The 24,341-nt window shown below is 42.1% G+C and overlaps 1 pseudogene; it reads right to left on the bottom strand.

Annotated features, from left to right (window-relative positions):
- Nucleotides 1-13,069: 13,069 nt before the first annotated feature.
- LOC145533578 (U6 spliceosomal RNA) lies at nt 13,070-13,170 on the bottom strand (annotated as a pseudogene).
- Nucleotides 13,171-24,341: the final 11,171 nt, after the last annotated feature.

Raw genomic sequence — 24,341 nt, 5'->3', positions numbered from 1 at the left:
GATCAAACTAGTCAATCACCAGAAGGATTGATGCTGAAACTGAAGCTCCAATACTTTGGCCACCTGATGCAAAGAACTGACTCATTGGAAAAGACTCTGCTCCTGGGAAAGATTGAGGGTGAAAGGAGAAGAGGGTGGCAGAGGATGAGACAGTTGGATGACACCACCGGCTCAGTGGGCATGAGTGTGAGCAAACTCAGGGAGATAGTGAAGGACAGAGGAGCCTGGTATGCTGCAGTCTGCGGGGTCTCAAAGAGTTGGACATGAGTTAGGGACTGAACAATAACAACAAAGGCTTTGCAAATGATTCCTTTGGATTTCAGTTCTGCAGCAGGCACTAAAATATTAACTGTGACCATGGGACCATTTCAGGAGCCATACCACAATTCAGTTTACTAACAAGGATGAGTCCATCTTAAAATGTTCAGGACTTTTCTCAGTACAAGACAAGTAGGTCATGCCCTCATATGTGTACCTATCATAGGCATCATGTCCAGAAGTTTATATCAACCTTTGGTACTATCAAACTTCCAACTGGAAGCATGAAGAAATACAGATTTTAAAAAATCTGTGTATTTATTTGGCTACACTGGGTCCTAATTGCAATGTGTGGGTTCTAGTTCCTGACCAGGGATCAAACCTGGGCCCCCTGCACTGGGAGAATGGAGTGTTAGCCACTGAAACACCAGGGAAGTCCCAAAGAAATACAGATTAATTGGGAGATGTTATTAAAAATCCAAGGTAATTGTTTGCAAAGGCTTTGTTGTTGTTCAGTGCCTAACTCATGTCCGACTCTTTGAGACCCCACAGACTGCAGCACCCCAGGCTCCTTATAGCTATAATAGAAAACATCATTAACAATCTATTTTAAACAACTTCTCCTACAAGTTCTCAGCCTTTTGGCCAGTATTCTTGGCACAAGTAGTTTTTGTTAGACTTATGCTAGTAAACCCATGTTTCTGTCCTACTCTGCTGCTCTCTAGAGGTGCTGTTCAAAAGCCATCATCTAAAATGGTTTTGACCCCTGGGAAATTTTTTTCATTTAATATATAAAAGTGTCTCACAGAAATCCTTATTTTACTCACATGGTAAATAAGCAAGCTGAAATTTAAGTTTTCCACTTCATTTTTTAAAAGTCCTATTTTATTTAGGTAAACTTACCTTGTCCCAGGGAAGTGATGGACCTCCTGATGGACCTCCTGATGGACATCCTGATGGACCCTAGTGCCTCCCCCTGTGGCCCTGCCTGGTATGATGTGCCCCCTTCTCCCGGGATCTGTGAGTATAACAAATTCTCCTCTAATGACAGTCATCTCCTGATCTATTGGTCTCCCCATAGCCGAGCAATAATAAATCCTGCATTTTAAAACACTGTGGGACTAGAAGTAACATGAAGTGAAACCCATTCATACAACTGAAGTATATGTACATCCAATTCTTACACTGCAATAGCTTTACTTTTATATAAGTGTGGTTGGCCCTTGAACAACATGGGTTTCAACTGTGTGGGTTTTCTCTTTATAAATATATTCTTCAGTATTACACCACTGACATTGGGTGAACCCACAGATGCAAAACTGCACATGTGGAGAGCCAACTGTAAACTTACTTGTGGATTTTCAACTGTACAAGAGGTCAGTGCCCCAACCCCACACTGTTTAAGGGTCAGCACTGTGTTTAATAAGAATTATTTAAATTTAAGATGAAATTTAAAATTTTGAATGAATATTTGATATTTATTAACTATAATATACTTTAGAAGAAAAGCTATATTAAATTAAAAATAACCTTAATTAAAATGTTAATTTTAAAAATGTTTTACATCTATGTTTTAATGAAAATACATTTAAATTGTGTATCTCTTAAAATTGGATTTTGCTTTAAACCTCTAGACCATGACTGTCAATAACAGATTATGTGACTATTGATTATAGCAACCTAGATAATAATTTCAGTGAAATAGAGCCAACAAAATAAGTTTTATGGAATAAATATAAAATAATTTATTAACTAATTTATAACTTTATTTTATCACTCATTCAAGCATCCTTGGTCCATCTCCTAGTACACCCACATGTGTGAAATAACAATCAAATTTAGTTGTCAATTGGTATTTTGATGACTTTCCATCAGATGGAGACCATAGCACCACCTGTTATTTAAATTTTTCTTTCATATTTTTAATTTTGTTATTAAGAAGGCAGCATATATGCCTTGATAGTTTGCTTAACTTATGATTTTTAATATTCGGGTGTGTGGTACATGGGCCTGTGGGGCTTCCCAGATGGTGCTAGTGGTAAAGAACCCACCTATAAATGCAGGAGATGTGAGAGACATGGGTTTGATCCCTGGGTTGGGAAGATACCCTGGAGAAAGATATCCCAGGCAGCCCACTCCAGTATTCTTGCCTGTAGAATCCCTGTGGACAGAGGAGCCTGGTGGGCTTATGGTCCACAAGGTCACAAAAAGTCAGACACTGCTGAACGACTCAGCATGCACACGCATGGGCCTATGTTGGTAATCCTAAGCCGGCCCCATGGTTGTAAGAGCAGGCTAGCAGAAATACGGACTTTCTTTCTGCTTCTTAAAATGACAAGCCTCCTCCAGCCATGTCCTCTTGCAGGAACTCTCTTTATCTGAGATCTCACCCACCCTGGATCACGCATCTGAGCTTCAGGATCACCTCCAGAGGATGCTCTTCCCTGGACCCAGGCTCTAGTGGATCCCCCTGTTTTCTTTCCCTCACCTCTTGTACTGTTGTTGTTTAGTCACTCAGTCGTGTCTGACTCTTTGTAACCCTATGGACTGTAGCCCACCAGGCTCCACCGTCCCTGGGATTCTCCAGGCAAGAATACTGGAGTGGGTTGCCATTTCCTTCTCCAGGGGATCCTCCCAACCCAGGGATCGAACCTGCATCTCCTGTTTGGCAGGTGGATTCTTTACCACTGAGCCACCAGGAAATCCCACCATTATAGTGCTATTTTTAAAATTAGGAAACGCACGTTGTGCTTCAGAAATGAATGGTCAATCCAGCCTCACTAGGTTGGAGAGGAACAGGCATGGATGCTCTCCTTCACATGGAGGGCACCTTGGGCTGACCCCCTCCCACCTCTCTATGGGCCTCAGTTTCTCATCTGAAAATTCAGACTTGGAGCGCAGCCTTTCTAGGCTACTAGGTCTTCTGTTTCTGGATCTACTCTTGACAATGATAGCTGGAGTGTAGCCCAGGGCTTAGGCACCTACACTCAGCTCAGACCACCTGGGTCTGGATTCTGGCTTTGCCATGACCTTGGGTAAGTTACTGCACCTCATTCTCCCTGTTTATAAATGGAGCTAACAATAGAAATTACCACCAGATATTTCCTAATCTGGGCTCCCCTGGTGGCTCAGATGGTAAACAATCTTCCCGAAATGAAGGAGACCCGGTTTTATCCCTGGGTTGGGAAGATCCACTGGAGAAGGAAATGGCAACCCACTCCAGTGTGCTTGACTGGAGAATCCCATGGACAGAGGAGGCTGGTGGGCTACAGTCCATGGGGTCACAAAGAGTCTGACACAACTGTGTGACTAACATTTCCTAATATATAACTTTGTTTATTTTCTGTCTTCTAACACTGGAATTTAGACCCTAGACAAATTAAATCAGAATCTGATGTCGGGCTCAGACCGGGTATTTTTCTTAAAGAGTTCTTACATGCAAGCAGGGTTGAAAACCACTGCCTGTGGCTACCTCGGTTGTATGCTCAAGGAAACATAAACAGGATTGGCCAGGGAGGCCTTGTTTGCAATAGCAAAAAAAAAAAAAAAAAGTAACTAAAATATACAGCACCAGGAAAATGGAGATGTAAGTTATGGCATATTCATAAGGTACAATAAATATTACACATCAGTTAAAATAAATTTCCTTGAGCTACATAAATCAACATGGATAAATCCCCCAAACACAAGTATGAAAAGCAAGTTAGGGAAAAATATGTATGGTACAGTAGTGCTTATTTAAAAAAGCTAAAAAAGATATAAAACAATGCATAATTTATGGATACATATATCTGCAAGTAAATTTAATTTTTTAAAAAATTCCTAGGATGATTAACATCAATTTCAATGAAAGTGGTTATTTCTTGAAAGAGGTGGGTACAAGCACTAGGGAAGGTGAAGCAGGAGTTTCAACTCGTTCTTTTTTTTTTAAGATAGCTTCTTAAAATGTTGCTTACTTTTTATTCATTTGTGTGTGTGTTTCTGTTTGTTTATTTGGTTGTGCGGCATGCGGGACCTTAGTTCTCCCACCAGGGACTGAACTTGCGCTCCCTGCATCCCTGAATTGGAAGCACAGAGGCAAGTCCCTTCATCTCTTATTCTTAATGCTTAATTTAAATGTTCCTTTAACAGAGTTCATTCTCTATACTTTTCTGTGTCCTTGAAATCTTTTGTAATAGAAAAGAGATAATAATTTTACAGTGTTTTTAGAGGTGCTATCAATAGGACTTCATGATTGTTTTGGTTCATTCTGTGGGCTTTCCAGTTTTGTGGCAAATATTGTCTAAACTTGGGCTTCCCTGATGGCTCAGAAGGTAAAGTACCCGCCTGCTCTGTAGGAGACACAAGAGACACTGGTTTGATCCCCAGGTCAGAAACATCCCCAGAGGAGAAAATGGTAATCCACTCCAGTATTCTTGCCTGGGAAATCCCATGGTCAGAGGAGCCTGGTGGGTTACAGTCTATAGCATCAAAAAGAGTTGGACATGACTGAGCACATCGTCTGAACTTGCTCCTCACTCTTCCTCAATAATTAAGACACTCATCCACTAATTCATTTGCTTATTTATTCAGTGACTATTTGTTGAACATTGCTTCCAAAGCGAGGACATGGGTAGAACTCTGTTCTGAGACACACTTTTCTTATCCTGTCCTCAGTCTTTTCTTCTGCCTTGGAGTCTAAAATGAGGGAGAATGGATACGTGTAGATGGATGGTTGAGTCCCTTCACTGTTCACTTGAAACTGTCACAACATCGTTCATCGGTTATACCCCAATACAAAATAAAAAGTTTAAAAAAATTACTTTTTAGTGTGTCTGGCAGGTACTTTTCAAGTAACTCTAAGACTGTCATGGTTAGACTAGCTTTCATTTTTATATTCTCACCCATTTCATGATATGTGATCTAAATTCCTCAAAGTTCCCCACAGAGCAAAATTCTCTAACAGAACCATCTAAAGAGAAAGATACAGGGCTTAGGCAGACTGATAAAGATGAGGCCGCTGGCAGTTACTCTTGCTCCAAATCCAAAGTCTGGCTATACTGAATCTCCAGAGACCCTTAAGAGATTTGCTGCGAATTATAACAGTTCAAGTTTCTTAAGGACTCAGATTATGTTTCCCACTTGTCCACACAGCCGTCATCAGTCCATACTGTTATCCAGGTTTTTTTTAAACAATAACCTCCCTTTTCCGGTGCTGGGTACTTGGTATCTTCCCTTTGACTTAAAACATTAACATTATTGAAAGTGATTCTTCCCCCTTTTATTTTTTCATCTCCTTAGGTTTCAACCAGCTACTAGTACACCATATCTTTAGCTTTGAAAAAGAAGTAGAAAGGGAAATCAAAGGAACATTTATTTGGGGAAAGATTATCTAAGATTCTAGTTATTCACCAAGTTCTACATTAAATTCTCCCACCCTCCCTGCAAAAGAAGCTGCCAAATAAGTGATCACAGCCTTTATCAAGGGAGTATATGTTGTCTCCCCTCTGCTTAGTAAGGTTTCTAAGTACAAATTAGATAGAGCCTGTGACATTACAGTTTTATGAGGAGTGAGGCTTCTTTTTCATTCACGTGTGAAAGAAACAAAACTTATCAGGATTCAATTGGCTGGAGGAAAATGTCATGCCAGCCTGTGCAAAATGATGGGGGACAGCTGGCTGGAAAGGCCAACATCAGAAACCAGCCTCACCTCCTTGGTGTGGAAATTGACACCAGGATGCCTATAAATAGGATGCCTGTTCCCCAGTGCTGGCGGAAAGAGCAGTGGGTGTTTAAATGAAAGCCACCACTGTATACAGCTCAGAGGCAGGCTCAGTGGTTTTTCCTTATAAAGGCTGAGGAACGGACGTCCCATGGGTAGGATGCACTGTGACAAGGTCACGTTTGCTGGGGGAAAGCGGGCCCTCTGGGGCCGGGGGAAGAGGGCTCCAGGGGTTAATGTGTAAAATGTACAGACTCTAGTTACCCAGCAGAGGTGATTGCAGGTAACCCGGAGTTCAGACCAGCCAGGTGCTCAGACTGGCGTGTGAGCCAGCCTGAGGGGCTCACATCTCTGAGCTTTTTGCTTCCTCAGTTTGGACAGTCTGGAGAGGCCACCCCAGATGGGTGTTCAGAGCATATTCTGAACTACACTTTAAACTGTGACCTCTGAGTTCAGCTACATCCCATAACCACTCCTCGAAGCCCCAGGAAATCTCCAATTTTCAGTAAACAGTGTGGAGTCACCCCAAATTTCCAACCCTTGGGTTTGTTCTCTTTGATGAACGAGGCTGTCTCTCACCCATCCTCCCCTGCAACCCTGTTCAAAGACAACGGGAGTAAGTGCTCACTTCATGCTTGTTCCATAAAAAAGTCTTTTCACTTTTCTGGCTGGGACCTGGAACAGCAGTGAGGTCCCGGAAGAGGGTGGCCCTGGAGAAGAGTTCTGAGGAGCCTCTGTCTTAGGTGCACTGATGGAGTCAGTTTATAACCACCCTGACTTCAGGGAAGGGGAAGAATTTCAGGAGGAAGGACTGCAGAGTGTGTTATCATTTCGTGCAACTCGTCAGCTCAAGACCCTGATGCGGGGGACGACTGAAGGCCAAAGGAGAAGGGAGCAGCTGAGGATGAGATGGCTAAATAGCATCACGACTCAGTGGGCACAAATCTAAGAAAACTCTGGGAGACAGTGGAGGACAGTGCTGCAGTCCACGTGGTCGAAAAGAGTCAGACATGACTTAGCGACTCAACCACAACATTGGTTCCAACGCAACCCAAGCAGATCCCACACACGTGACACAGCATTGGGGACTGATAAAAGCTGGAGATGATCCCACGTCACAGTGACAAGCACACAGAAGGCTGTGCTCTTTTGTTTTCCAGGGACTATAGAACACAGCAGGGGAGTGTCACTTCCACCAGGCTTCTGGGGGTTACTCAGGGATTTGGCGCTTTCCTAGAATCTGCAGTGATTCCATTTCAGGATGTTAGTCCCTCATCCGCTGTGTGAAAGTGTTAGGTAGTTAGAATAGGGAAAAGGAGTCCAAAATGGAGATGGCTAAAAGACAAAGAAGGGAAAAGCCCGCGAAAATAGAACAAAGGAAGGTCAAAGGAAGGTCGGAGGACCTAAGTGAAAACTTCAGGTAAAACAGCACTCCTGGCTAAGCCCAATTTGCATAGGGCAGGCCCAAGGGGCGGAAGAAAACATATAAAAAGAGGAACCAAAAGTGCTCTCTCTCTCCCCCGCGCGCTGGCGCGCTCCCCCGCTCTCTTCTCTGCGAGGCTCTGGGTTGGCATGCCCTCACGCTTCGAGGATGGATTCTCCTGGTATCTTCTAAGTCAAATAGAGCTGTAACACTGATTTGTCTAAGAGCTATATAACACGGTCTGTCCAAGACCCGAGAGCTGTGACGCGCCGAGGGCTTTAATGTCCGTCACTCCAAATCTTTGTTGTGATGAGACAAAACCGAGGAGCATACACTCGCCTGACAAAAGGATGAAGACTTTGGAGGAAGTGAGGGCACATGAGTGATCTGTATCTGAAATCTGTGGTTCCCCAGATCGCTCATTCAAGACCAGAGAGGGGTGACCTTGGCCAGGTGCGTCCACCTCAGGCCTTTTTTCCTGCCTGTAGCCACGCTCTCTCCCTTACACATCCCTGTAATCCTGGTTGTGGCCACTGCTGAACAAAAGCAGCTGTTTGCTCTGCTGACTTTTCCTCCTTCGGGCGGACGACAGACGAACTGCTTGTGTGGCCCTGCGGCAAAACATTTATGTTTAATTAACTCAGTGTTAAAACTCATCATCCATGGAGGCACTGATTCTCCTGGATTTATCTGCCAAGTCAGTAGCTTCCGACAAATAACATAGCTTCTATCTAGTCCAGTGGGGCTTCCCTGGTGGCTCAGAGAGAGAAGAATCTGCCTGCAATGCAGGAGACACTTTGAGCCCTGGGTTGGGAAGATCCCCTGGAGAAGGGAATGGCTACCCACTCCTGTATTCTTGCCTGGGAAATCCCATGGACAGAGGAGCCTGGCGGGCTACAGTTCACGGGGTTGCAAAGAGTCAGACACGACTGAACAATTAACACTTTTATCTAGTCCAGCAATGAGAAAGAAAGCAATTTTAGGTGAGATTTTTATTTGATGTGATCCAAAATCCAGGTTGTCTCTTTCAGGAGGGAGAATCATCCCACAGGAGTGCTTTTAAGTGATGTTTTTCAAGGAAAAGCCCCCAAGGTACATTCCAGTTCCAACCAATTATGTCTTCACTCGGTTTATTTTCTTAGGTTTTAAATACTTTTCTATTAAAAAAACTTTAAAAATGTACTTTTATGATGATTCAAAGGACTGCCGCTGCGCCTTCAGCTAGAAGAAAACACACAGAATACATTTAAATGAATCACAAAGTGTATTATATTCTGCAAATCAGCATTAAAATGCACATTAATTTCTGCAGCTCTTAAATACTTCGGTTGCCGAGGAGCTGCCTCCATTCTATAATTGAAATAGCTCTTCAGATGCAATTTAGTTGCTGATTGGTTTTTAAGTATTTTTAAAAGCTAACAGCTCAGATGGAAAAAGGGGGTATACCCTTGAGTTATAAATAGGAGCACAGATGTCATCAGCCATGGACTCATCAGACCATTGCCAAACACGGTGGTTTTCTCCAGAGAAGGGATGCTCTACCCGGAAGGCAGGCTGTTCAGGAGACCCTAGAGCTGGCTTGACATCAGATCCAAGACCCCAGTTGGGAGGGAGTGATTATTCTTTGCATAAATGAAGCAGGTCTCTTTTTCACTCTGCTCCTAATCCACACATTCCATACCTTCTCTTCTTGCCTTTTATTACCTCCAACTTTTTGTCAGTTTCAAGAAATGTCAAGTAGGAAAAGAAGAGGCAAAGCATAAATCAAGTCCTTTGATCTTCATTGGCAGGTGGAAATCTACACTTGTGACCAGGAAGAGGTTTCAGCTATTAATAAATGTCTAAATTTGGCATCACAATACTTTGTGGATTTCATGTTATATGCACCATGCCAGGCAGCCAAAGGGTATTGCGTGGCTGTGTCCCCATGGCAATGCTCAATAACTTCAAGATTAAAAAAACAATCTATGGATTCTTAGCTGTGTGTCTGCCTCCTTGATATTAATAAAGTCATTTTGGTGACTTCCCTGGTGGTCTAGTGGTGACGAATCCACCTTCCAAGGCAGAGCATGTGGGCTCAATGCCTGATCGGGAAATTAAGATCCTACATGCCATGGAGAAACCAAGCCTGCATGCCACAGCCAGAGAAACCTGTGTGCCGCAGTGAAGACCCAGCACAGCCCAAGAAGACTCTTGAACTCATTCATGGGAATAAAGTAGATGTTGGAGAAAAGATGGAAGGTCCAATTAGTTCCCTAAATGTCACATGAACAAAGGGTCCATGGTCAGGTCAACTAAATTCTTGGTTTCTTAACGTTCTTCCATGACAAATGGCATTAATAAAATGCTAATTAAGTAACGATATATTAATGATATAGTTTTAGAATGTTCTAAAATTGACATGTAGGGTCATAATGTTTGAAAACCACAAATTGCTATGTGAATGCAGAATTGTTAGGGAATTCTGAAGATGAAAATTTGAGTGAGGATTCTAGGAGGCTTGCCAGAAGGCAAATCTCAGAAGTGTATAAATCCTTCAGTGTACTGTATCCAGTCAGACAATTTATAGGCAGGAAACGATCCGGCTTCAAAGACAGCCTAATTGTGGTCTATGAATTCCATCTCTCTGTTTAGAATTCCGTCCAAAGGATGAGTAGGTTTAAGTTGTGGAAAAAAGATCTACTCTTTCTAAAATTAATTTTTATTTCTTTCATTGACATATAGTTGATTTACAATATTATATTAGTGGCAGGTATACAGCTTAGTGATTCAATATTTCTACAGATTATATTCCATTAAAATTTATCCTAAGATAATGGCTATAGTTCCTTGTGCTGTACCATAAATCCTTGTTGCCATCTATTTTATATATAATCATTGTACCTCATCATCCCCTCCCCCATCTTGCCTCTCTTCCTTCCCTCTCCCCACTGGTAACCATTGGTTTGTTCTCTCTGTGAGTCTGTTTCTGTTTTGCTATACACATACATTTGTTTTATTTTTAGATTCCACATATAAGTGATATCATACAGTAATTGTCTTACTTTGTCTGATTTATTTCACTAAGCATAATACCCTCCAGGTCCATCCATGTTGCCACAAATGGCAAAATTTCATTCTGGAAAAACCTGCCCTTTTTTTTTTTTACCTACAGCATGTGAGGAGAAAAAAAATTCAGAGAAACAGCTTGACTGATACTAACAAAAGTAATAACAACAGCATCTAACTACTATTTATTGTGTAGCTGACCAAAATGCCCAGCAATTAGCTTTATACTTTATATCCATTGTCATCTTCACAAAACCCTATGAAGTAGCTACTATAAATATCTCTTTTTATAAATGAAGACACTGCAGTCTCAAGAGGGTAAATATTGTGCTCAATCTCATATAAGAAGTGATAGCAACACATATATTCTAACATGACTTTTTCTAACTCAAAGTACATTATATGTAACTGTACAGATTGTTAAGAAGTCATTGTGAAATATGTCGCACTGTGTGCCACTCACATGAATGCTGGGCTCTCCTGAAGGCCAGGTGTTGTTAAGAAAATTCATCCAAGTGTGAAGAAGAGTAGGGAGAAGAGATTTCAGGTGAGAGAGTTTCCTTTTTTTCTGACTATGATATGTCCTACTATGTCTAGTTTACTCATCATGAAAAACTTACACAAAGAAAAATGTATCCGATACCACTGAGAGGAGAGGAAACTCACCACTGACTGAAGATCTCAAGAAGAGATGTAAAGTGGGTCACCTTCAAGTCCCGTGATGACTTAATTCTATTCACTAGATCATTAATGTTTTTATTTTTTTTAATAAAAAACATTTTGGCTTTACTATTTGGCTTGTGGGATCTTAGTTCCCCAACCAGGGATTGAACCTGGGGCGTGGCAGTGAAAGCACTGGGCCCTAACCACTGGACCACCAGGGAAGTCCCTAGATCATTATTTAAATTATACTGTTAAAATCGACTAAAATATGCAGAAACTTCAAGAGCGCCTCCTCCATAAAAATTTCAACAGAAATTGAAAAAAGCACACTGTAGTCTATTTTCTTTGAAAATACATTGAGGCACTTGAAGGATGAAGTTTAAGCAATGCCCTCAATGTCCAGAGCTCTCCCTTTAGCCAAAATCTTGAAATCAGAGTGCTTTCTCTCTCCTAATTTTGCATGGTTTGCAAACTTAAAAAACAAAGCTACTGGGACTTCCTTGTCAGTCCAGTGGTTAAGGTTTCGCCTTTCAACACAAGGGATGCAGTTTCAATCTCTGGTCAGAGAGCTAAGATCTCACCCGCCTCTGGGCCAAAAAAAAAAAAAAAAAAAACCACACACAAAATAGAGACAATACTGTAACAAGTTTTCAGTAGAGACTTCAAAAATGGTTCACATAAAAAAAAAAAATCCTAAGAAAAACTACTGAAAAAAAAAGCAGAGATAAAATGATAGTACTTAGAAAGAGTGGAGATGAGAAGATTGTGGGATCTTTCTAAAAAGCAAGTATTTCCTTTTGTGATGGAAAATCAAAAACCCTTGTTAGACAAAAGCCAGTACATACATGATGTGGGTTAATGTATCCCAGGAAGCGACTAAGAAACCTGAAGGGTTTGCTCTGCACCGCTGTCCTAAGCGTTGAAGGTGGTGTCCTGCTCGTTGATCTACACCGTACGTTGTCTGCAGCTGAGGTTGTGCTTAGTCGTGTCTGACTCCTTGTGATCCTATGGACTGTAGCCCACCAGGCTCCTCTGTCCTTGGGATTTCCCAGGCAAGAATACTGGAGTGGGTTGCCATTTCCTTCTCCAGGGGATCTTTCCAGCCCAGAGATTTAACCCTTATCACCTGCATCTCTTTGCAGTGGGAGGCGGGATCCTTGCAGCTGAGAAGAGATTCGACTAAATGGGAGGCTGCCCTTTACGTCCTGTCCCTTCTTGGAGCCAGCTGAGGATGGAGGGGACATCATGGCTAGGGCAGACGGGAGTCAGGGGCGAAAATGACCAGCCTGGTGGAGGATGGGGCCTGGGAGGACTCAGAAACGATATGCAGCCAAGATCTGAGCTCAGAGAACCCCAGAAAGTCTCTATTCTGTGCAGGATAGGGCATCCGTAGTTGAGAATAACAGTTTGAAAGGTTTCAGAGCTCAGCATGTCGCTGTGCTAAAATAGATCTGTGCTGTGAGATTGCCAAGCTGGCATTAAAAAGGGGGGGGGGACAAAGAGGAAAAAAGAAAGGGACGGAAGGAAGGGCCCACACCATGTAGGCCCAAATGAAGTAAACCCAAGACCCATTGCCACTGCATCCAAATGTTTCCAGGGAAGGTGGGTCGATCTTTTTTATAATATTTAGTTGTTTATTTGGCTACACCAGGTCTTTGTTGCAGCATGCAGGATCTTTAGTTGCTACATTCAAATTCTTGGTTGCGGCATGTGGGATCTAGTTCCCTGACTAGGGATCGAACCTGGCCCTCTGCATTGGGAGCTTGGAGTCTTTGCCACTGGACCCATCAGGTTAATTGGATCACTCTTAATTGTACCTGGGACACACAGGAACTATGCTTTCTGGAAATCCACACTTATCTTCCTATTAGTGGTTCCATAACTGGACAGCACACTAGTACCTCCTAGACATCCTTTCAAAATGACCTGATGCCCCATCATACCTAGAGATTCTGATTTTGTTAAAAATTATGAGTAAAAATATGGAATGATTCATGAATTTGCTTGCCATCCTTGGGCAGGAGCCACGCTCATTTTTGTGCTGTGTCAGTTTTAGCATTGTCTGTCCTGTATCAATATGTGTGATGCAGAAGCTAGCACCAGATTCAGTTTGTTTGGGGCTAGCACTATTTTTCTTCTTCTTTTTCTTTTAAAATCCCTCTGTTGAGAGGACTTCCTTGGTGTTACAGCATCTAAGACTCTGTTCTCCCAATGCACTCCTAATGCACGGGGCCTGGGTTCTGCTCACGGAACTAGTTCCCACATACTACAATTAAAGATCCTGTACACTTCCCAGGTGGCGCTAGTAGTAAAGAACCTGCTACCAATACCAGAGACATAAGAGACACTGTTTGATCCCTGGGTCGGGAAGATCCCCTGGAGGAGGAAATGGCAACCCACTCCAGTATTCTTGCCTGGAGAATCCCATGGACAGAGGAGTCTGTCAGGTTACAGCTATGGGGTCACAAAGAGTTGGACTTAGTACGCACGCATGCATGCTGCAACTAAGACCCAGCACAGCCAGGTAAGTAAATAGATATTTTCTTAAAAAAATTTTTTTTAAGTAAAATTTCTGTCTAACCTAATGTGTAACCAATGTTGAGAACTGCCTTGAATCCTTTCTCTTTGGCAGATGTTCCAGACGTTTTCTAATCATAACTAGAATGTCAGATCCCATCTTTGCGAACTAGAGTTTCCCATGGAGTTTTCCTGGTGACTTTCCTATGAGAAAACTGTGACACAGGTTGAAAAGACTTCTGTGTTTTGTGATTTCTAAGGTGCACATTCCCCTCCCACCTCCCCATCCCAAACGCCCATTTTAATGCAGCAGAAGTCAGGCTGCCTCTCACAGTCACTAGGGTTGTTCAATCACTTCTTTACAATCCCAATGAGGCTGTCTTTGCTTTTACACACATGCTTGGCCATGGCCCTTCACATTTCCGGTATTGCCATTGCCTGATGCGAATTGCTGCAACCGTATGTGTTTAATGGGTTCATGGGCACTTAGAATGTCTTAAGAAGATGAGATGATTATTTGGCATTAAACCCTAAAGTTATTAAATACAAAAAAAAAGGCAGAGTAGGGGGACAGAGCTTGGTATTAGGTAAACCATTATTTGTCATTTAAGGAATCACTGAAATTCCTCATGTTCTCACAAAATAACAAGCCAGTGCTTACTACTATATATAAAATAAACAACAAGGTCTTTTTTTTTTTTTCTGATATTTTATTTATTTATTTATTTATTTTTTAATGTCTCTGCTTTTTTTTTTTTTTATAAATTTATTTATTTTAGTTGGGGGCTAATTACTTTACAATATTGTAATAGTTTTTGCCAAACAAGGTCTTACTGTATAGCACAGGGAACTATATTCAGTGTCTTGTAAGAATCAATAATGGAAAAACAATATATATGTATAACCGAATCACTCTGTTGTATACCTGAAACTATTACAACATTGTAAATCAACTATACAACAATTTAAAAAAGAGAGAGAGAAATATATTATTTGGAAGAACCAGTCATGTTCCTCTCTTTCTTCCACCATGGGCCTCCACTGCCTACCCTCACACCCAGGGAACTATCATTCATTCATTCATTCATGGATCCATTCACCACGTGCCAGGCAGGGGATAAGAAATGCACTATGAGAAGGTCGAAGCTACCCTCTGCCCTCTTAAAACTGGGGGCAGGTGGGCAGCAGTAGATTTTACTAGTATTATTTATATTTGAGAGGACATGCAGCACACAGCTTTTTTTGTTGTTGTTGTTGTTTTTAAGCTTTTTATTAAAGTTTAATATGCAAACATAAAAGTGCATGTGTCATAAATCTACAGCAAGATAAAGTTTCCCTGTCTAAACACAGCTCTTTCAGAATCAGAAGCTTGCTTGTGATAGAAAAATAGTTCTTTTCGTGGGCTTCCTGGTGGCTCTGATGGTAAAGAATCTGCATACAATGCAGGAGACGGGGATTTGACCCTGGGTCTGGAAGATCCCCTGGAGAAAGAAATGGCAACCCACTCCCGTATTCTTGCTTGGAAAATTCCATTCTTGCTTGGAAAATTCCATGGACAGAGGAGCCTGGTAGGCTACAGTTCATGGGGTCACAAAGTGTTCTTTGCATATAAAAACAAGTGAGAAAAAAATTCTATGCTCCATGTACCACTATCACCCGTGCTCCATCCCCAGGGTCACAAACAGCCTCTGATGGATCAGAGAAATCCTGGGGACACGGAGATGTTTATTCTTGCCTGATCCGCAGAGGACAGAGTCCAAGGTTTTCCTAGAAACAGATCTAAGGCCAGAGCCTGCAAGTTAATGTGAAGGTATCCGTGCTAAGAGAAGCTGGGATTCCAGGGTTTCGTGCTGGCAAAATACCAGCCCTGACAAATCCAGTTCACTCCCACCAGCCAGAATGAGGAGTCGCCACAGGAGGAGCTATTTTACTAGTAAATTGTTCCTGGTTTGCCTGGTGTTCGATCAAACAGCCGGACAAGGAGAAGCCTTGCTTCAGAGAGAGGCTCTGGCTAAACTGATGGCAAGTTTAGCTGTTAATTAAAACCTTTCGCTGATGACTAGTCAGGCAGTCTGTACTTAACGGCCTTTAAAAGCGGTGTCCCCACCACCACCACCACCACCTCCTTCAGAATGGTATTTTCATTTTTGATGATGTCCAAGTCTTCTGTGTTTCAAGGAATAGAAGGAAACGCTTGTTTTTCTTGGACATTGCTACAGGCGCTGAGGGCTGGCAGGGCACAGCTCTGCTTTGAGAAAGCTGATGGAGCACAGGGGCTTCTGGCACAGCTGGCAGAGAGCGGGATCCAGGGCTCTGAGCATCAGGCCTTTTGGATTTCTCCTTGAGGACTAAGGCTCAGGAGAAGAAGGTTCTGGCTGAACGTGTAGCAAGTGTCAATATGAGTTGGAAAAAAGTGTCAGTCACTCAGTTGTGTCTGACTCTTTGCAACCCCTTAGACAGTATAGCCCACTTGGTTCCTCTGTCCATGGAATTCTCAAGGAAGTAAAACTGGAGCAGGTTGCCATTTCCTTCTCCAGGGGATCTTCCCTACCCAGGGATCAAACCCGCCTCTCCTGTGTTGGCGGGCAGATTCTTTACCACCTGACATACCAGGGAAGCCCAATATGACTTGAGCAATGAGTCAAAACAAAACACATTGTCTAGGGTTTTTGTTGGGTTTTTTTTTTTTTGGATGGTGACAGATTTCATTAGTCATAACACAAGCTCTTTCTGCTCCATCATCTTATCTCCTCTGGCCCCAGATTATTTGCCCTTGAATCAGTTCAGTTCAGTTCAGTCGCTCAGTCGTGTCCGATTCTTTGCGACCCCATGAATTGCAGCACGCCAGGCCTCCCTGTCCACCACCAACTCCTGGAGTCCACCCAAACCCATGTCCATTGAGTCAGTGATGCCATCTAACCATCTCATCCTCTGTCGTCCACTTCTCCTCCTGTCCCCAATCCTACCCAGCATTAGGATCTTTTCCAATGAGTCAACTCGTCTCATGAGGTGGCCAAAGTATTGGAGTTTCAGCTTCAACATCAGTTCTTCCAATGAACACCCAGGATTGATCTCCCTTAGGATGGACAGATTGGATCTCCTTGCAGTCCAAGGGATTCTCAAGAGTCTTCTCCAACACCACAGTTCAAAAGCATCAATTCTGCGGCGCTCAGCTTTCTTCACCGTCCAACTCTCACATCCATACATGACTACTGGAAAAACCATAGCCTTGATTAGATGGATTTTTGTTGGCAAAGTAATGTCTCTGCTTTTAAATATGCTATCTAGGTTGGCCATAACCTTCCTTCCAAGGAGTAAGTGTCTTTTAATTTCATGGCTGCAATCACCATCAGCAGTTATCTTGGAGCCCCATAAAATAAAGTCTGACACTGTTTTCACTGTTTCCCCATCTATTTCCCATGAAGTGATGGGACCAGATGCCATGATCTTAGTTTTCTGAATGTTGAACTTCAAGCCAACTTTTTCACTGTCCTCTTTCACTTTCATCAAGAGGCTCTTTAGTTCTTCTTCGCTTTCTGCCATAAGGGTGGTGTCATCTGCATATCTGAGGTTATTGATATTTCTCCTGGCAATCTTGATTCCAGCTTGTGTTTCTTCCAGCCCAGCATTTCTCATGATGTACTCTGCGTAGAAGTTAAATAAGCAGGGTGACAATATACAGCCTTGACGTACTTCTTTTTCTATTTGGAAGCAGTCTGTTGTTCCATGTCCAGTTCTACCTGTTGCTTCCTGACCTGCATACAGGTTTCTCAAGAGACAGGTCAGATGGTCTAGTATTCCCATCTCTTTCAGAATTTTCCAGTTTATTGTGATCCACACAGTCAAAGGCTTTGGCATAGTCAATAAAGCAGAAATAGATGTTTTTCTAATCAGGAATGATTATTTTTATCTTCTCAGATAGCTTATATATTAGTGTCACTACTGGAAAAGAGAACAGTTGTGGGGAGACATTATACTAATATTTACTGTTAAAAACATCTTCTTGGCATGTAGACAGAGGAATGCCTGTAATAGCAGCCACATCTGCATTCTGATATGTAGACTATCATCCTTTAATTCTTCAGTTTTCTCTCCTCTCCCTGATAAAGCAATTGAAGGAGCCAGTACAATATGTGCACAAGCTTTGTTAAAAATGATGTGTTATGTGTGCGTGTGTGTATTTTCTCTCACTAGTGTGTGTGTGTGTGCGCGCGCGTGCGTGCGCACCTTGAAAAGTTGCAAATAATATGTGCCTTGGACAGCAAATACATCAAATCAGTCAATCCTAAACAAAATCCTCCACCTGGAATATTCATTGGAAGGACTGTTGCTGAAGTTGAAGCTCCACTATTTTGGCCACATGATGTGAAGAGCCAACTCATTGGAAAGGACCCTGATGCTAGAAAGACTGAGGGCAGGAGGAGAAGGGGGCAATCCAGGAGGAGATGGTTAGGTGGCATCACTGACTTAATGGACATGAGATTGAGCAAACTCTGGGAGACAGTGAAGAACAAGGAAGCCTGACGTGCTGCAATCCATGAGATCGCAAACATAGTGACCAAACAATGGGGCCTGGAAGACAATTATTTGTCACTTCTGTAGTCAGTATGTGTCTGATGTTTCTACTACAAAAATATAATCTTTTAATAATTGAAAAATTAAGATGAAAATGAAGGGGTAGAGCCCCAAGCAAGTTTCAGAGAAAGCTTGCCTCCTTGATGGTGAAATAAGGACTCACCAGGGAGGGCCAGTGCTTGCTGGAAGCCCTGATCCCTGGTAGGGCAGCCTGAGCAGTGAGGCTGATGGACAGCTGACTCAGGGCACTCTCTGTTCTGCCATCACCTCTCCAAGCAGCCCTCTGAACCCACGAACTTGAGGGGCTCAGGGTCTGGAGGGGGACATCAATGTTCAGAAGCACCATGCAAATTGCCTCTGGAGTAGCTGCTGGGGAAGGGTGACCCTGAGTCCTGCCTGACCCCTATATTAAAGTAGTCGAGTCAGTAAGACCTAACATGCTTATCTTAGAGCTTAATCCAGAAGTAGGAAACTGGGGCTTGTCACATAACATATATATGGCTGACAAAGGGCTGGGAGTGGGATAATAGGTATCCTGGTCATGGGTGGGAGGCTGGGACTGTGGTGGGCACTTGGCACAGCAACTGGTTGAGATCCAACAAAATCTGTGGCTCCCCACTTTGAAGGGTAGTAATTAAGAAAAGAGGGCTTCCCAGGTGGCTCAGTGCTAAAGAGTCCACCTTCAAGCAGAAAATGCAGGTTCGATTCCTGGGTTGGGAAGATCCCCTGGAGAAGGAAATGTCAACCCACTCTCATCTTCTTGCCTGGGAAATCTCACGGAGAGAGGAGCCTGGTGGACTATAGTCCGTAGGGTCAGAAAGAGTCGGACACGACTGAGTGACTAAAACAGTAACAATTAAGAAAGTCCTGTATAAGCTACAAGGACCTACTTAGAGCACAGGGAGCTATTAACATATTCCATATCTTGTAATAACATATATGGAAAGACAATCTTATAAAGAATATATATATATAACATATATTATCTGAATCATTTTATTGTATACCTGAAACTAACTCAACGTTGTAAATCGACTGTGCTTAAAAAAAAAGAACAGAAAAACGAAAACAAAAGAAATGTCCTGTAGACCACATATGCTATTAGGCACATCCACCCAGAGAAGGTGTCCAGGTGGTGAGAGAATCTTGTTGTAGGGACGGCATGGAGACCAGCAGTGGGGAATGTGTACCCCACTACCTTGTTTGCTTCCCCCAAAGAAATAGGTGACTGACTTTTATTAAGAGCCTGCTGTTTCACATGCTAATTCTATTGCCCCACAAGGATGGGGGAGCTATTTTGCAGGCTCAGGAGCACAACACTGGGCAAGGTCCCCATCCATCTCTGTAGACTCTTTGTGTTTGGGGTAAAGGCCTTCAGATATATAGGTTTAAGCAGGTTTAAACCTGCTTATATAGGTTTCTTTCTGTTAAGAAAAAGAAGAGGATGATTCCTCCATCAGCTCAAAGGCAGTTTATCCATTTGATCTCATCTGAGGTGGCATGAAGTCACTTTCACTCTCTGCTTGAAGATCTTTCTCTGAATTATTTTGTAAAGCTATATTCTCTGCAGGGCATGTGAAAAGATACAGATTCACTCTAAATTTGTATCAAAGAAAAATGTAATCGGAGGCTGCAGGTAGGGGTTCTTAGGGCACTGGAGATAAGAACTCGAAAATTGTCTGTAAGTAAGGTATTGATCAAAAGAAGGGGTGGAAACATAGATATCTTTGTTACAGGAAAATCCAAAAGAAATCTCCAAACAGAAAAGCAGAGCAATGGTAGAGCATCTTCTCCCCAGACACAAGGATGGAGTACTTGGAGGGATGGGGGCACACCTTCCATTGCCTCCCCACTCTTCCTGCTCCCATGGAAAGAAGGACTTAAGTAGGAGGATCTAGAAAGAGCAGAGGAGGCTGGTGGACTCTATTGAGTCAACTGAAGTGCACACCTCAGAGGAAGCCAAGAGTTTGGACTCCTGTAACCTTTGCTGACTTAGGGAACACACAGCCTCTAGTGATCTCTAAAGGCCGAAACAAACTCAGGAGATCTGAGCATTTCTCTTTGGGGCACTGTCAAGGGTTGAAAGACATAAAGAACCGGGAAGAGAGCCAGCTGCCCAATGTGCAGGACACAGTGCAAAATAAAAATGCAGGGTCTTGTGTTCAAAAAGCAGAAAACAGTTTCATTAGTGGCACTGACCCATAAAGCCTTTCCTCCGCAGTCTCTCTCCTGACTTCTCATGAAGTGGTTTTTGTTATTTTTTAGTTTACCATTTAATGTTGATCTAAATAAAAACACCTTAAAAATTTAAATTGTTAGCACAAGTTTCGGTGTTCATTTTTAAAAAATGTTTTATTGGAGGATAATTGCTTTATAATGTTGTGTTGGTTTCTGCCGTACATCAACATGAATCAGCCATATGTGTACATATGTCTCCTCCCTCTTGAACCTCCCTCCCACCCCGTCCCACCCCCCTAGGTTGTCACAGAGCACTGGGTTGAGCTCTCTGGGTCATAAGGCAAACTCCCACTCGCTGATTTACATATGGTAATGTTTATGTTTCCATGCTACTCTCCCGATTAGTCCCACCCTCTCCTTCCCTCACTGTGCCCACAAGTCTGTTCTCTATGTCTACGTCTCCACTGCTGCCTGGTGCAGTGTCAGTTTTAAATGTAAATATCAGTGCATTGAATTCACAAGCAGAAGCAGTAAGATTGCACAATTCGGATATCATAGCTTATCCATAAGTTCATGTAGGTCGTTTTTTTCTCAACAGAAGAGGATGAGAGAGGGAAAAAGCAGGGCTTGACGTCTGGCTCCTGGACAGAGAAAAAGGGAAGCCGAGATTCTGGGATGATATTAAGAAACTCCACTTTGATACAATTAGACCTGGAGCTCCACAGAAGACTCAGGTAAGATTCAAAAGTAAAATTTGATTGAGAAAGATGATGTGATTTAAGAACGGGATGCTAGCAGAAGGCAAATACCTCCATTATAGCTCAAGGCCAAGGTGAGGAAACAGGATAGGTTTGAACACAAGAGGAGATGTGGTAAACCCAGGTAAGCAGACCATTTTTGTCTCATTAACTTGGAAGTTGAATCAACCATATTTTCTTTGGGGGAGATGACCCTTTTTCCTGTACTGTATTTTTATCACCTATTTGGCCTGACTTCACTAAGATATTTGTCTGGCTCATCCACCTGGTCATCCTTGAGCTGGGGGTGGGGCCCAGCTGATGACCCCAAAGCTCTGCACCTCTTTTCCGACCCCAGCCCAAATCCCAATGTTCCTGCCATAGAAATTCGACATTACAAGAAGACACAGGCACAGAAAGGCATTTACATAGCTTGGAGCTGAGGATTTGGAGCCTGCTAAGTCCCTGCTTCAAGCAGAGGGAAATTAAGCCCCATCATGCAATCGCATGTAATTTCCATCTGGAAATTACTTTGCAGGAAAATGGTCCTGGGCCTCTTTGCCAGCTGATTCTCTGAGCTTTCAGGCACTGGTTTACAATGATGCCATACAGCACTGGGTAAGGCAGAAAGAGACTCCAGATATGGCCATGTCCTGTTTTACAATTCAGAGCTGAAACTGGGTGCTGAGATAGAAGAGTAGGGACAGACTGGGGAAATGGATTGGATTATTGCATTAACCCAGAGAACATTTCGAATGAAAACTTGCATAGCATAATCAATAATTCAGTCTTATCAGTGTGCTTGTCTGGGCAGATGACATTTATTTTAATAGAGACTCTCAGGAGGGGGGTATGCAATTTTATGGTGTGCTTTTTTTTTTTTTAAACATACAAATGCCTTTGCTTATTTATCTATAGTTGTGTGATGCTTCTGGAGTCTCTTTATTTCCTCTATGTTTTGTAAATTTCAGAAATCTGAATTGAGAAGGACCTAGTCTCTTCTCTGTTCCTATTCACTCCCTACCTGGTCTCTCAAATCCAGGTTTGCACCTACTTTGTCTAAGACACTTTGGCTCATTTAATGATGTCTGACTAGTGTCATTTCATTGCCTGTTTGCTTGTCTTACTCATTATTCTTATAATTTGCATTGTATTCATTTTATAGTTCTCTCCTTTTCTCTTTCAGAATCTCTAGCCTTACTTTTTTAAATGGGGTTGCATGACATTCCTTGCTAGATTTTAAAGCATCTAAAGTTAAAGATGGGATCTTTAATTTGTTATTGCAAAGTACTTCCAACTCCTGTAACCATTTCTCCCATTCTTACAGACTGAGGGAACTAACCATGACCAAAAGCCAAATCTGGCCCTCCGTGTGTGTTCTTGTAAATAAAGCTTTATTGGAACTGATCCGTGCTCATTCACTTCTCAGGCGGCTTTCCTGCTACAGAATATTTCAGTGAGACTGCCTGGCCCACAGAGTCTAAAATTTTACTCTCTGGCCTTTTACAGAAGAAGTTTGCTGATCTCTGCTGCAGGCTCATGCCTCTCTATCTTCCACGCCTACCTTGGACTAAGAATCAAGCCAAAGTGTTAGGGTGAAAAGGGAAGGAGGCACCCTTGGCCAGTGACATGGCTTTGACTCCTGCTGACCCTGTCAATCCCTGGAGAATTTCCCTGAACCTCTTAAAATCTCCATCTCGTCGTTTATTGAATGAGAACAATAGTATCAGCCTCAGTTAGGATAAGTACCTGAAACAAGCCCCAAAAGAGCACAGCATAGGGCTGGAGGGAAAAAATAAAGCTATCATGATAAAATAATTGTAGTTACCAAAGGGGAAAGGGGGTGGGATAAATTGGGAGCTTGGGATGAACAGATACATACCACTCTATATAAAATAAAAAACAAAGACCTACTGTGTAGCACAGGGAACTACAGTCAATATATTGCAATAACCTATAATAGAAAAGAATCTGAAAATCATGTATGTATAGCTGAATCACTTCGTTGTACACCTGAATCATTGTAAATCAATTATGTTTCAATAAAAACTTTTTAAAATTTGTAATTTTTTTACTGAAGTATAATTGATTTACCATGTTGTATTAATTTCTGCTATAAAGCAAGGTGATTCAGTTTTATATATACCTTTTTATATTTTTTATATTATATTCTTTTCCATTATGGTTTATCATAAGATATTGTACGTAAACAACAAGGTTCTACAGTATAGCACAGAGAACTATATTCAGTATACTCTATATTAAAATTTAATAAAAATTGAAAAGAAATAAATGGTATGATGATAAGGACAAGGATAATAATGACAAGGTACCATCCTGTGCCAAATGCAACCCTCCAGACAGATTGTTTTCCAGAATTAGTGTCCAGGGAAGCCTAAAAGAGAAGGGAATCATTGCTATGTGGAGTCCTGCATGAAAAACCATTCCTTCACATTAACCTCTTTCACACCCCCTGGGGAGCCCTTGTATGTGTCAAGTGCCAGCCCCCATCATCTACCATTTTGAGGTGCACCCAGCACTTACAGTATAAATATGCAGTATTTCTGTACAGGGCGGATGACTGCAACTATCAGGGCTGAAATTATTGTGTTGGATTCTGTAGACTTTAATGTCCTTGGAGTTTCCTTGTTGCACTCATTTTCTCCTGCAGGATGGTACTGTGGGAACTGATCATTTCTACTTCATTTTCTCTGACCTCAACAAGTAGAACTAAGCACACATAGTCCACATCCATTAGTTTTTGTTTGTTTTGCGTTTTTTTTTTTTTAAACTCCCTTCTGAATACCCACTGTATTAATCTGGGTTCTATAGAGAAACAAAATCAATGGGAAAGATGTGTCTGAAGATCTTTCTTTATCTATCTATCTATCTATTTATCATCTATCCTTTCTGTTCACTCAATCATCCATCCATCTAACCAACTAACCATCCATCCATCTATCCTTCCATCCATCCATCCAATGTATGTATGTATTACTTATCCTACCTATCTATCATCTATTTATCATCTATCCCTTCTGTTCACTCAATCATCCATCCATCTAACCAACCAACCATCCATTCATCCATCCATCCAATGTATGTATGTATATATTACTTATCCTGTCTATCTATCATCTATCTATCTATCGATCTTTCTATCTATCATTTATCCATTCTGTTCATCCAACCATCCATCCATCTAATCAACAAACCATCCATCCATCCAAAGTATGTATGT

Source organism: Giraffa tippelskirchi, chromosome 13 (genome assembly GCF_054371585.1).
Source record: "Giraffa tippelskirchi isolate mGirTip1 chromosome 13, T2T-mGirTip1v1.2.pri, whole genome shotgun sequence".
NCBI lineage: Eukaryota > Metazoa > Chordata > Mammalia > Artiodactyla > Giraffidae > Giraffa > Giraffa tippelskirchi.
Note: the sequence above shows the minus strand (reverse complement) of the source record. Positions and strands in the feature narration are given on the sequence as shown.